Source organism: Octopus sinensis, linkage group LG15, assembly GCF_006345805.1.
Source record: "Octopus sinensis linkage group LG15, ASM634580v1, whole genome shotgun sequence".
In the NCBI taxonomy this organism is placed as follows: domain Eukaryota; kingdom Metazoa; phylum Mollusca; class Cephalopoda; order Octopoda; family Octopodidae; genus Octopus; species Octopus sinensis.
In genome coordinates, this window is record NC_043011.1 from 48,394,210 (window position 1) to 48,407,488 (window position 13,279).

Consider the following 13,279-nt stretch of genomic DNA (forward strand, 5'->3'; position numbering starts at 1 on the left):
TAGGTATGTCTCTTAGTGGCTGACGATAAGTGCATCTCTAATCATGAGCAGAAATAGAGGGGGAGCATCATAGTCATGTGTTGAGAGGAATTCTTTGAAGTTTTGAATAATTCACCTGTGGAAGCATGGGCGTTTTGTTCAACATCTTTAAACAATCCTTATTCAGGGACCTTTTGAGCACGATATGCTACTCGAGCTGAAGAAAATTCTAACTGAGCCCCCACCTGCAAGGTGCTGTTTATCTTGATATGAAATCACCATATCGCGCACATATGATCGTGATGCATATGCCTGGTGTATACATATCAGACGGGTAGTCATGATGGGTATATTGGACTTTGTATATTTGCACCCTAGTGTCACTTTGATGGCATGCACTGCTCTCTTTCTCAATAATAATAATAATAATAATAATAATAATAATAATAATGATAATGATTTTACTATTAGTGCAAGGCCTGAAATTTTGGGGGAGGGAGCTAGCTAATTACATGGACTCAGAAATTCACTGGCGCTTATTTCATCGACACCAACAGGCATAGTCAACCTCGGTGGAATTTGAACTCAGAGCATGAAAACAGACAAAATGCTGCCAAGAATTTTGCCTGATGGGCTAATGATTCCACCTGCTCGCTGCCTTATTGCTACCAAATGATAATTAATAGTTTGCCTTCTAAAGATAGATATGCAGAGAGGTAAAAATGAAAGGATGTCATTTAAGATTACAGAGACATAGGGATTAGTAAATCTTTAAAAAGAGTAAAGCAGATATTATATGCAGAACATATTTAGGAAGCAAGCAATCACAACAGAGCTTGTAATTACAGGTAGAGCATTATGTATCAGGTATCAGGAGTGGTAGTGATGGTAGGAGTACATGCACTACTTGTGGTGTTTGTAGTGGCAGTGGTAACGAGGGTTGCAATGTACCAAAATATCTTACTATATTTATAGATCTTCTAATAGTGTATCTTAAGCAAGCCTTATGTATGAACAAGATATATGCATATAATATATATATATATGTGTGTGCAGGAGTCTCTGTTGTGTATATATTTTATGGATTTGTATATCTTAACACAAATATATATAAAATATGAGTCTGTATTTAATGGTTACATTTCTATTTCTCTGTATATGTTTATATTTCTCCAGATCTATACAAATGTGAGTGTGTGTGTGTGTGTGTGTGTATGCACACACATATAGAGAGAAAACGAGAGAAATATGTACACACAAATACACACATACAGAGTCATAGCACTTCTCTCTTAAAATCCACTTGGCACAGAAGTATGAAATGAAACAGCACCATGCCATATCCTAACAGATAATATAGATAGAAATATATTAATATAAAATTACAATAATTATATAATTTATCTTATAAATTGGTGCTAGTTGCGTTTAATATTGAATTTCTATAGATAAAATTGGTAAATATCTTTGAGCTTTACAATGCAATAAAAGTCATGCTGTAAATGTATTCAATGCAGGAATGGTCATATGGTTAAGGAAGCTACTTAGCAATCACATGGTTCATAGATCAATCTCACTCCACTGTGCTCATAAACCATAACCTCATGTTGAGTGAAATTTTACAGGCAGAAACTGTGCAGAATTTTAGCTTAGATGTGTGGAGGTTGTATGCATGAGCATGAACCATCACCGTCTTATTTTGTCATAATTGATTTTTATAAGTATTATTTTCTATGCTTGCAAAAGTGGCACAAGAGTTGTTGGAGCATATTTTTCTACAGTAGATGCTCTTCCTGTCACCAAACCTTATCTGTTTTCAAGTAAAGTAATATTTCCCCTTGTCCTTTCAACAGCCAACAGCTCAATAGCTACACATGCAATCACTGATGGATTGTAAACAAAGGACTCTGTTTAGTAGGACTTTGTAAACTTTGTTTGCAATTAGCACTTATACATTACTGTGAATATACTATATGTGAATTTGCTCTTGCACACATATACACCCATGCATGCATTACATATGACATATGTACATATGTGTGTGTGTGTAAGTATATATACATACACACAAACACACACACACACACACTCTCTCTCTCTCACTTTCTCCCCATTCCTCACCCACTTTTACTATCCTATATCTCTCTCCACCACAAGACATTCAATAATACTATAAAAAGAGACAAAAGTCTTGAAAAAATTCAATCTGACGAATCCACTAGAGTGGATGCAAGCGCTAATATATGATTTATAAAAACATATGACATATTAATATAAATCTGTAAATATAAAACCATCCAGATTGCTGAGTACCTTATTTCTTTTAATATTCATACATATATACACATATATATTAGGTCATCCCATAAATAATGCATTTTTTCAATTGCATGAATTTAAAATCAGAGGGGTACAGGATAAACTACCTGCATCAACTTGCTATAAAAGCAGGTAGTAAATTTACCTTGTCCTTGTTCTTAGTGCAAGTTTTGAAGAGTGTGGTTTGATTTTAACAGTTATTTTTTCAAAGCTATAATGGAAGTGACAAAGGAGCATATTCGGTATATTTTGCTTTATGAGTTCAATAAAAACAACAAACCAACAGAAAAGTGTGAGGAATATTAATGCAGTATATGGAGATTAGACAATAAGTGTAAGCCAGTGTCAAAGGTTTTTCCAGAAATTCCTAGCTGGAAACTATAGCCTAGAGCCTCATCCTGGAAGATCTGTAGAGCTCAATGAGGACGTCCTGCAAACCCTGGTAGAACAAAATTGTAACTGTTGAGGGACTAGTAGGGAAGCTTGGATTTGGTCATTCGACCATTCATTAGCATAGGAAAAGTCAGAAAATTTGGTCAATGGATTCCACACAAACTTTCCGAGTTTAATAACAAGCAGAGAGTGAATGTGTGTTCATCTTTGCTGTCATGTCTCATGAATGAACTGTTTTTGGACTGAATAGTGACTGGTGGGGAGAAATGGGTTCTCTATAAAAATGTCAAGCACCAAAGACAGTGGGTAGGGAAAAGAGAAACATTGGCACCCCAGGCTAAAGATGGTCTTCACTCATGTAAGGTGTTGTTATCATCTGTCTGGTGAGATATAAAAGGTTTAGTCCACTTTGAACTTTTAAATCCAAATAAACGATAACAAAGGAGATCTACCGTGAGAAGCTTGAGCAGCTTAAGTGAGCACTCAAAGAAAAACGACCATCTTTGGTTTCAAGATGAAAGGTGCTCTTCCGTCAGATAATTCTCAGCCACATACAACAAGGATGACATTCCAAAGGCTGAGCAGTTTGAATAGAAAACGATGGCCCACCCACCATATTCGACAGACATTTCCCCATCTGATTATCATTTATTCTGCAGTCTTCAAAATGATTTGGATGGAAAAAACATGTATTCTGTAGATGAGGTCAGAACAGTACAGGAGGAGTATTTTTCAGCATAGACAATTGAATTTTGGAAGAGGGGCCTTGCAAGTCCACCAGATAGATGGAAGAGCATTGTAGAAAATAAAGGAGAGTATATTTTAGATTAAAAAATAACCTTCTTTATCTTAATTTTGAAAAATAAAAGAAGTATAAAAAACTACATTATTTATGGGATGTACTAATATATATGTGTGTGTGCACCCATGTGTGAATGTGTGCGTACGTACATCATCTAAGTATGTGCATCTGCAAGCATTTTATTCATCTTAATGTCTACTTAATGTCTAATTGCTACATATATATTTATAGATATATATATTTGTATATATATATGCGTGTGTGTGTGTAAGTATATATATATGTATAAAATACATATGTGTGTATTTATATATATATCCCCCGAGTGGCTCCCGTGTTGGTGACATGTAAAAAGCACTATCCGAACGTAATCAATTCCTGGACTACTTGACTATCCACTGTCGGTGGCATGTAAAAAGTACCTTCTGAACGTGGCCGATGCCAGGACCTCCTTGACTGGCACCCATGCCAGTGGCATGTAAAAAGTACTATCCAAACGTAATCAATGCCAGACCCACCTGACTGGTTCCTTTGCCGGTGGCATGTTCAAAGCACCCAATACATTCTCAGTGTGGTTGGCATTAGGAAGGGCATCCAGCTGTAGAAATATTGCCAGAGCAGACTGGAGCCTGGTGCAACCTACTGGCTCTCCAGACCTCAGTCAAACCGTCCAACCCATGCCAGCATGGAAAACGGACATTAAACGATGATGATAATGATGATGATATATATATATATATATATATATATATATATAATATAAAGAGAGAGACAGAGAGAAGGTGAGAGAGAGGGAGGGATATATATATATATATATATATCTTGAGAGAGAGAGAGAGAGATGAATGCACATATAAGTGTGAGTGTTTCTGTTGACCAACACAATCAATAAATATCAGAGATCACACTCTAGTAAGTAAGAAATAATTAATAATGAAATGGCACTTCATGTCTGAAATCCCTTGCATTGCACTAGACGCCTCCTTAATAAGAATACCAATGTCAGAAGTACAGTTGACCAGTAATTGGCTTATTGTAGGCATTTAACCAACGATGCTCTTGTTCATGAATTTTGATTTAAAATGAATAAAGTTAAAGACTCACAACAGTCTCTTTTGTATAGCTAAGGATAAAAAGTATTTTGAACACAGAGCACCTGATAGAATGTATTGCCGTGTTAAGTTATTCATGAATGTTCTGAATTCAAATTTTGCTGATATCAATTTTGCCTTTCATTCTTCTGATGCTGATAAGAAAAGTACCAGTATAAAACAGGCTGACTTTCAACTATGGGAATGATTATGGTGCTAGTTTAATATGTTGGAAACATGAGCTGGCAGAAATGTTAGCATGCAGAGTGAAATGCTCAGTGGTATTACACCTGTCTTTATGTTCTGAGTTCAAATTCTGCCAAGGTCGACTTTGCTTTTCATCCTTTCAGGGTTGATAAATTAAGTACCAGCTGTATATTGGGTCGATCTAATTGACTGCACTCCACAAAAAAAATATTTCGGGCCTTGCGCCTTGAGTAGAAGAGAATATCTTTTTTGTTTAAAGGTGGCAAGCTGGCAGAAAAGTTAGCATGCCGGATGAAATGCTTAACAGTATTTCGTCTGCCGCTACGTTCTGAGTTCAAATTCCGCCGAGGTCTACTTTGCTTTTCCTCCTTTTTGGGTTGATAAATTAAGTACCAGCTGTATATTGGGTCGATCTAATTGACTGCACTCCACAAAAAAAATATTTCGGGCCTTGCGCCTTGAGTAGAAGAGAATATCTTTTTTGTTTAAAGGTGGCAAGCTGGCAGAAAAGTTAGCATGCCGGATGAAATGCTTAACAGTATTTCGTCTGCCGCTACGTTCTGAGTTCAAATTCCGCCGAGGTCCACTTTGCCTTTTATCCTTTCGAGGTCGATAAATTAAGTACCAGTTATGCACTGTCCTTGTTTGTCCCCTCTATGTTTAGCCCCTTGTGGGCAATAAAGAAATAAGAAATGTTAGCATGCTGGGTGAAATGCTTAGTGGTATTTCGTCTGTCTTTATGTTCTGAGTTCAGATTCCTCCAAGGTCGACTTTGCCATTCATCCTTTTCGGGTTGATAAATTAAGTATCAGTTGAGCACTGGGATCGATCTAATTGACTGGCCTGCTCCCCCAAAATTTCAGGCCTTGTGCCTAGAGTAGAAAAGAATATGTTGGAAACATGAGAGCAACAACAAATGATGTTCAAGCTATGGAATCCTCAACTACTAGAAAAACACTTTACTTGTGAACAATAAACAGCTTGATCCGTTGTATTTGTTATAAACTGCTGATAATCTCTGGCCACTCTTTACTCTTTTACTTGTTTCCATTATTTGAATGTGGCCATGCTGGAGCACTGCCTTTAGTAAAGCAAATCGACCTCAGGACTTATTTGTAAGCCTAGTACTTATTCTATCAGACTCTTTTGCCAAACCGCTAAGCTACGGGGACGTAAACACACCACCATCGGTTGTCAAGTGATGTTGGGAGGACAAACACAGACACACAAACATACACACACACACAAACACACACACACACACATATATATATATATATATATATATATATATATATGACGGGCTTCTTTCAGTTTCTATCTACCAAATCCACTCACAAGGCTTTGGTTGGCCCGAGGCTATAGAAGAAGACACTTGCTCAATGTGCCTCACAGTGGGACTGAACCCGGAACCATGTGGTTCTTAAGCAAGTTACTTACCACAAAGCTACTCCTACGCCTACTGTTCATAGAAAGCAAATATCTAAGATATAAGCATATATATTTACATCAAAAAGGTGCTTTTCTTTTCTATGAAAATCCCTATTTTTCACGATTTTTTGTCTGCTGTGTCGCCATTTTTCGGTGTATTTCAACCAGAAAAATGTTCACTTTAAGAGAATAACAAGCTACATAATGCAAAAATTCCAATTCTAAAGGGTTGAAACAAACCCGAGCAATGCTGGGCGATACTGCTAGTCATTATAATAAAGTTCAAAGTGAATATCAACTACTTCAACCGCAATGGTCTAAGATAACCTGGTGTAGTTATGGTTGCTGCCCCTACTTTTCTGGTTAATTAACAGAAAGAAGATTTAATGACCAGGCCAACTGTGAGCCAATCTATGTCAATAATCTGCTATGTTCTCATTAATCCTTGAAATAAAATAAACAAGCTTTCCTTGCAAAGTTTGAAAATGTTTCTTCAGAGACTAATAACGGAAAAAATAAAATAAAATAAATTCAGTTATTCAATAGTCATCTTTGTGTCGGTTTAATAAATTTATTTGCTTTACACTCATTAACCCCATTAATTACAATGACTAAATATTCCCTGCAAAAAAATAAAAAATAAAAAAACACACTAAAAAAAATAACATCTGAAAACCCAGTATGCAGCTGTGACTCAAAGATGTTTGTTTGCTCTGTTTTCATTAAGAGAGAGCAAAATGCTAACAAATTGTTTAGTTATGAATCAATTATGAACCAGATTCGTTTACTCATTTTTGTTCATCCTTTAAATAAAGATACCCCAAGTTTGTTTTCTATAAAGGCATGTTTATGCAAACATCATCTTAAAACCTGACCAACCTGTTACGTTCCAGTTACAGGATTTTATTCAACAACAGCACACTAACTTCACTTCATATTCGGCAGTTTTCACAACATTCCCTTTCCCAGTTTTCCTTGTTATGTGTTCCGTATTGAACTCTAATCTAAACAGATCATACACTGAGTAGTTTAAGACAAGAAATACAATCCATTATTAGTGATATCAGAGTGTAGAATACCCATCCAACAGAAAGCTGGAAGTTGCTGCTTCACTGGGCAATTTTGCTGTTTTATTCTCCAGTTGCCAGCACAAATTAAACTAATGATTATTGATAATGGTCGAAACAGAGTAGCACCTTGTTATAGTTAGCATTTATTTTCGGTTGAATATAGTTTTCTGTCAAACTTTGATATGGGAAGTGTAAAACAAAATCCTAATTTCAGAAATATGCTATCGATGGTTGGTAAATAATATATTAGATGGTTAATGGGAACTGTTACAATTACTATAAAAAATGAGTGACAAGAATATTACATATATGCTTGTATACATATAAATATATATCATCATCATCATCGTATAACGTCCATTTTCCATGCTAGCATGGGTTGAACGGTTCGACCGGGCTCTGGGAAGCCAGGAGGCTGCCCCAGGCTCCAGTCTGATCTGACAGTGTTTCTACAGCTGGATGCCCTTCCAAACACCAACCACTCCGTGAGTGTAGTGGATACTTTTTACGTGCCTCCGGCGCAGGTGCTAGGGGAGGCTGGCAATGGCCATGATCGGTTGGTGCTTTTTACGTGCCACCGGCAATATACATATAGACATATACATACATTCATGCATATGTATGTACATATATACATATGTGGGTGTCTTTTCAAAACATTGGTTTAAAAAGCCACATCAAATGCCACGATGGTTCTAAGGTGTAGGTACAGGAGGTGGTCAGACACTAGATAAGGAGTAGACAACCACCATATATACATACACACATAAAACACATACACAAATATATATATATATATATTATATATATATATATATAGTTAATCCAAACATGGAAACACAAAGAGAAAACACAACAACGCCAGGACGTGGAACAAGTATAGTGCTATTGGACGTCTAGGAAAGGAAAGAAAGAAGGAGGATTTAACGTTTTGAGTGGAGCTCTTCGTCAGAAACATAGAAAAAGGAAAGGTCCAAGGAAGGGAAGACATAGAAAGAAAGTCGCCAACGATACACACACGGTCACATATTGAATGTATATATATATATATGTATATATATACACACACTTAGTTTGTACTTGCAAGTGGTTGTTAATTGTTAAGTTGTAGCACTTGCTGAAATGCTACTTGTTGAGTTAAGGTGCAATCATATATATATATATATATATATATATATATATTTATATATGATGAACACCTTTCAGTTTCTGTCTACCAAATCTACTCACAAAGCTTGAGTTGACCCAAGCATACATCAGAAGATACTCTTCCAAGGTGCCATTCAGTGGGATTGAACCCAGACCCATGTTGTTAAGAAGCTAACTTCTTGCAACAGAGTCATACCTTCACCTTTATATGTGTATATGTCCTTTAAAGATGTTATCTTGTCTTATTAGTTTAAAAAAAGCAAAATAAAAAAAGAATGAAAAGTGAAACGTTTATATCCTGCCACAGGTTGGTATCTATAAAATTAGGTAGCAGAGGTTTAATCAATATGTTCACACGATGTATTTTGCAAGACTACCAAAAAGCTCTTTCCTCTGCTACCAACTACTACTACTCTTTATAAGAGTTCGGCTGGTCCATTCTCCAATTCATCTGGTGTGTCAATGTCTCTCACCACAACAGAAACATATATCCAAAGAAAAGCAACCTAATAATAATAATCCTTTCTCTTCCACACTATTCTGCCAAATTAATATAAGCTATATATGTATATATATGTTAAATAAAATGAGATAACAAGACAAAGGCAGTGTGATATTTCTAGGACATTTATAAAGAGAAAGGTAGTCTTACAGCTGTTTCGGGGAGATAAAAGATATCCCATCATCAGAGATGAGAGTTTCAACAGAAGGAAAAAGTAGGATTCATTATAGAAGAAGTTATTCTGGAAAAGGAGATATACAGTTAGTATAAAGGGAAATATGAGAATAAAAACTGAAACTCTCTCATATCATCTCTGATGATGGGATATCTTTTATATTCCTGAAACAGCTGTAAGACTACTTTTCTCTTTATAAATATCCTAGAAGTATCACACTGCCTTGGCCTTGTTATCTTATTTTATTTAACTTATACACACCCACACACGACCTGCATTAGACTCTTCACTCACACTATTATTGAGCCAGGAGTCTAGCAGTTTTCTTCACTACTTCAGGGAGTGACGACCCTGCCTGACATGAATGAGTTCCTGGCTCAGCTGGCTCCAGCTGACAGTACCTGGTATGAGCCCCTATCCAGGGTTACAAAAAGGAGACAAAGAAATCCGGAGTGGAGCCCCGTAGGCAGTTTAGTGTTCAGGGGAGGGGTTAAGTCAATTACATCAACTCCAGTGCTCAGCTGGGTACTTATTTCATTGACCTCAGAAAGCTAAAAGGGAAAATCAACCTCAGTGGAATTTGAACTCAGAACGTAAAGACAGATGAAATGCTAATAAACATTTTACCTGTCATACTAACAATTCTGCCAGCCTGCTGTCTAAATAATAATAACAATAATAACAATAACAGCAACAATAATAATCCTTTCTACTATAGGCACAAGGCCTGAAATTTGGGAAAGGGTGATAGGTAATGACATCAACCCTATGTTTCACTGGTACTTAATTTATCGAACCTGAAAGGATGAATCAAAATTTACCTCAGCAGAATTTGAACTCAGAAATGTAAAGACGGCTGATATACCACTAAGCACTTTGTCTGACAGGCTAACGATTCTGCCAGTTCACCACCATAATAATGATGATGATGATGATGATGATGATGATAACAATAATAATAATGATGATGATAATACTACTACTACTACTAATAATAATAATAATGATGATAATGATAATGTTATTACTAATGATTTCTAGTATAGGTACCAGGCTACAAATTTTGGAAGTTAATTACAATGTCATCACAATTTGACAATTAAATTAAGACATTTTTTCTGGTAGCAGTGGGTTATGTGGTTGCACAACAGAAATTTCGCTTAAACTACTAGTGCAGTGCTTTTATACATCTGTAGGAAGATTTTACACTTTCTGCGTATACTCCAGACCAGTGATTGGCATTCATATTGAAGGTGAATTAACTATGAAGCACTAATGAGCAGAAATAACTGAAATATTGATATCTGCCATTTTCATTCTCTTCAGGAACGATTTGTTTCACCTGGCTTTAAAGTTTACTTTACATCTTTAAAGGGACCTTCCTTGGATGAAATGCCACAGCCTAAAAATTGTTTGACAGCACACATATATTAAGCATGTGATGTTGATAATATTTACCATACAGGGCTGCATATGATGCAAAATTTGAATTTTGTTCTACTTGTGCAGTATTTTTCCTCATCAGCAGATAAATTTTTAAAGTCATCTCTATAAACTTCAGGCCTGTGATTCGAATTTGTTTCAAAGATGAATCGAGTATGCAGCACTGCTTAGTAGAAATAGCTGAAATATTGATATCTGCTGTTCTTGTTTACTTTGGGAGTAATTAGTTTCCTCTAGCATTGAAGTGTACTGTGATTTTTTTTCAACACACTGCATTTTTAATGATCACTGGATGAAATATTGCAGCCTAAAAGCATTTAACAACACATACATTATGTGACATTGGTAAAGTTTACATTATAGGACTGCTTCCAACACAAAATTTGACTATTGATAACTGTTTCTGTACTCATTCAACCTTGGCCAATATATTAATTGTGTTGTCTTGGAATCTCTCTACTCCATCGCTGACAGGCATGCTGGGCTTGGCAACAAGTTATGAATCAATCAACCATTTGAGTTTGGTCCATAATTTGCAGTACTTCTTGGCTGGACCAGCAGATAACATGAGGTTCCAAGAAATAACAATCAAATCACCTATTTAAAAAATTATATATGAGCATCTTAAGAATTGAAGGATGCAAAGAGCAATTTAACCATACTTATATAGAAAAAATATGATGTTCATTGCAGGAAAGCCTCTGGGTGTAGTGGTCTATCTTCGAAAGCTGATATAAAGTTTAACTGCAATGTTATTATCAGTCCAAATATGCTTGACGCACGTTCAAACCAGCGAACAAAATACTCACTGTGTTTTATTATGGAGAATATATCTCCCTTGTTGACAAGTCGTGTGTATAAACCTAGATCAGCTCGTAGCATTATCAACCTAGACTGTGAAATGCTAGCATTTTGGAGTAATTATCTCCTCATCAGTAACAGACACCAGGCAGTCAACACTGGAAGCTGATTGAAGAGATTGCCTCTCTTATGCTTTTCCAGTCACCATACGATGACTGGCAGCACTATACGGTGGTTCACTGTTAGTAAATTATGGCATGGGACCCCTAAGCAGTGATATGTAAAATTGCAATGTAGTTATCCACCTGAATATGCTTGATGCACGTTTGAACTGGGGAATAAGCTACTCACAGCGTTTTGTCATGGAAAATATCAGCTTGTTGACAAATGTTGTGTTTATACTTAGACCAGCTTGCAGTTTAATCTATATTTATAAAACAGTCCTTGGACGAAAATTGTATGCACAATTTGTTTTCATGGTTAATGGCAGCCAAACCGAGGCTAGGATTGAGCTGAAAATTGGCAGGGATACTAAATGCATGGTGAGGATTGCTATGGCAAAAAGAGTGATTTTTTTATCGACTCAAGGGGGCCCAGAGCCCCTCTAGGATTGGCAATTGGCTTGAGTAGACCCGAATGAAATTGGGTTATAATACTAGTATCAACTATAACTACAACAAGAGGAACAATACTAAAGAGCTATGTATTATGTATACCATAGGACCTATGCATACATTGTTAGTTATCCTCAAAATAGCAGCCATGTATTCCTCAAAATATACCCTATCATCATTGAAAAGAAGGCACACAATGAATAACACATTTAGCATAAGTAACACATTGTTAGTGGAGGCACATGGCCAAGTGGTTAGAGCAGCAGACTTGCGGTTGAAGGATCACGGGTTCGAATCTCAGACAGAGCAATGAGTGTGTTTATGAGCGAAACACCTAAGTTCCATGTGGCTCTGGCAGAAGGTAATGGCAAACTTCTGCTGACTCTTTCACCACAAATTTCTCTCACTCTTTCCTCCTGCATCTTCCAACTCACCTGCGACAGACTGGCATCCCGTCCAGGTGGGGAACCTATACGCCAAGGAAACCAGGAAACCAGCCATTATGAGCCAGGCATGGCTTGAGAAGGAACAAACAAAAACAGATTGTAATCCCATTCCTTTTAGCAGAAAAGAATGGGATAGTAAGGTGGCGAGCTGGCAGAAACATTAGCACGCCGGGCGAAATGCTTATCAGTATTTTGTCTGCCGCTACATTCTGAGTTCAAATTCCACTATGGTCGACTTTGCCTTTCATCCATTCGGGATCGATTAAATAAGTACCAGTTACGCACTGGGGTCGATATAATCGACTTAATCCATTTGTTTGTCTTTGTTTGTCCCCTCTGTCTGTAGCCCCTTGTGGGTAGTAAAGAAATAAGACTGGGATAGTAACTGTTAGAATGGCTTTTGATCATAGTTCTATCCTGTCAGTACTGCCCTAGGGCTAAGTAACAGCAGTAGCAACAATAACAAAAACAACAACAAATAACTGTAGAAATGCAAAGGGGATGATGTTGTGAAATGTCTTTATAGACAACTGACAACAAGCTATAGGATATTTAATTAAGTTTTATCAAAATCGATCAATAAATTGATTTACTGGAACAACATATAAACTGCAGAAATACTTTTATATTTATTGGTTCATGTTTTTTTTGGTTGTTTGTATGTTGCTTTTACACATTACAGATTATATATATATATATATATATATTTTTTTTTTATAAAATTCTTACTATACATTTGGCATTATTTTTCTCTGATATTTTCCACTATACCAAAAGTGGATTTTTAGAGCAATTAAAAGAATACAGGGTAAAAAAAATGAATAAATAACAAAACAATAAAATAGCAAAACAAATGT

General features: G+C 36.3%; 1 long non-coding RNA gene across 1 annotated transcript; it reads right to left on the reverse strand.

Moving 5' to 3' along the window:
- Positions 1 to 2,595: 2,595 nt before the first annotated feature.
- LOC118766328 lies at positions 2,596 to 13,026 on the reverse strand. The gene is made up of 4 exons (XR_005002264.1): positions 13,016 to 13,026; positions 9,479 to 9,494; positions 5,147 to 5,150; positions 2,596 to 2,713 (listed from the first exon to the last, which is right to left on the reverse strand). It is a non-coding gene; the product is annotated as an uncharacterized LOC118766328 (long non-coding RNA).
- Positions 13,027 to 13,279: the final 253 nt, after the last annotated feature.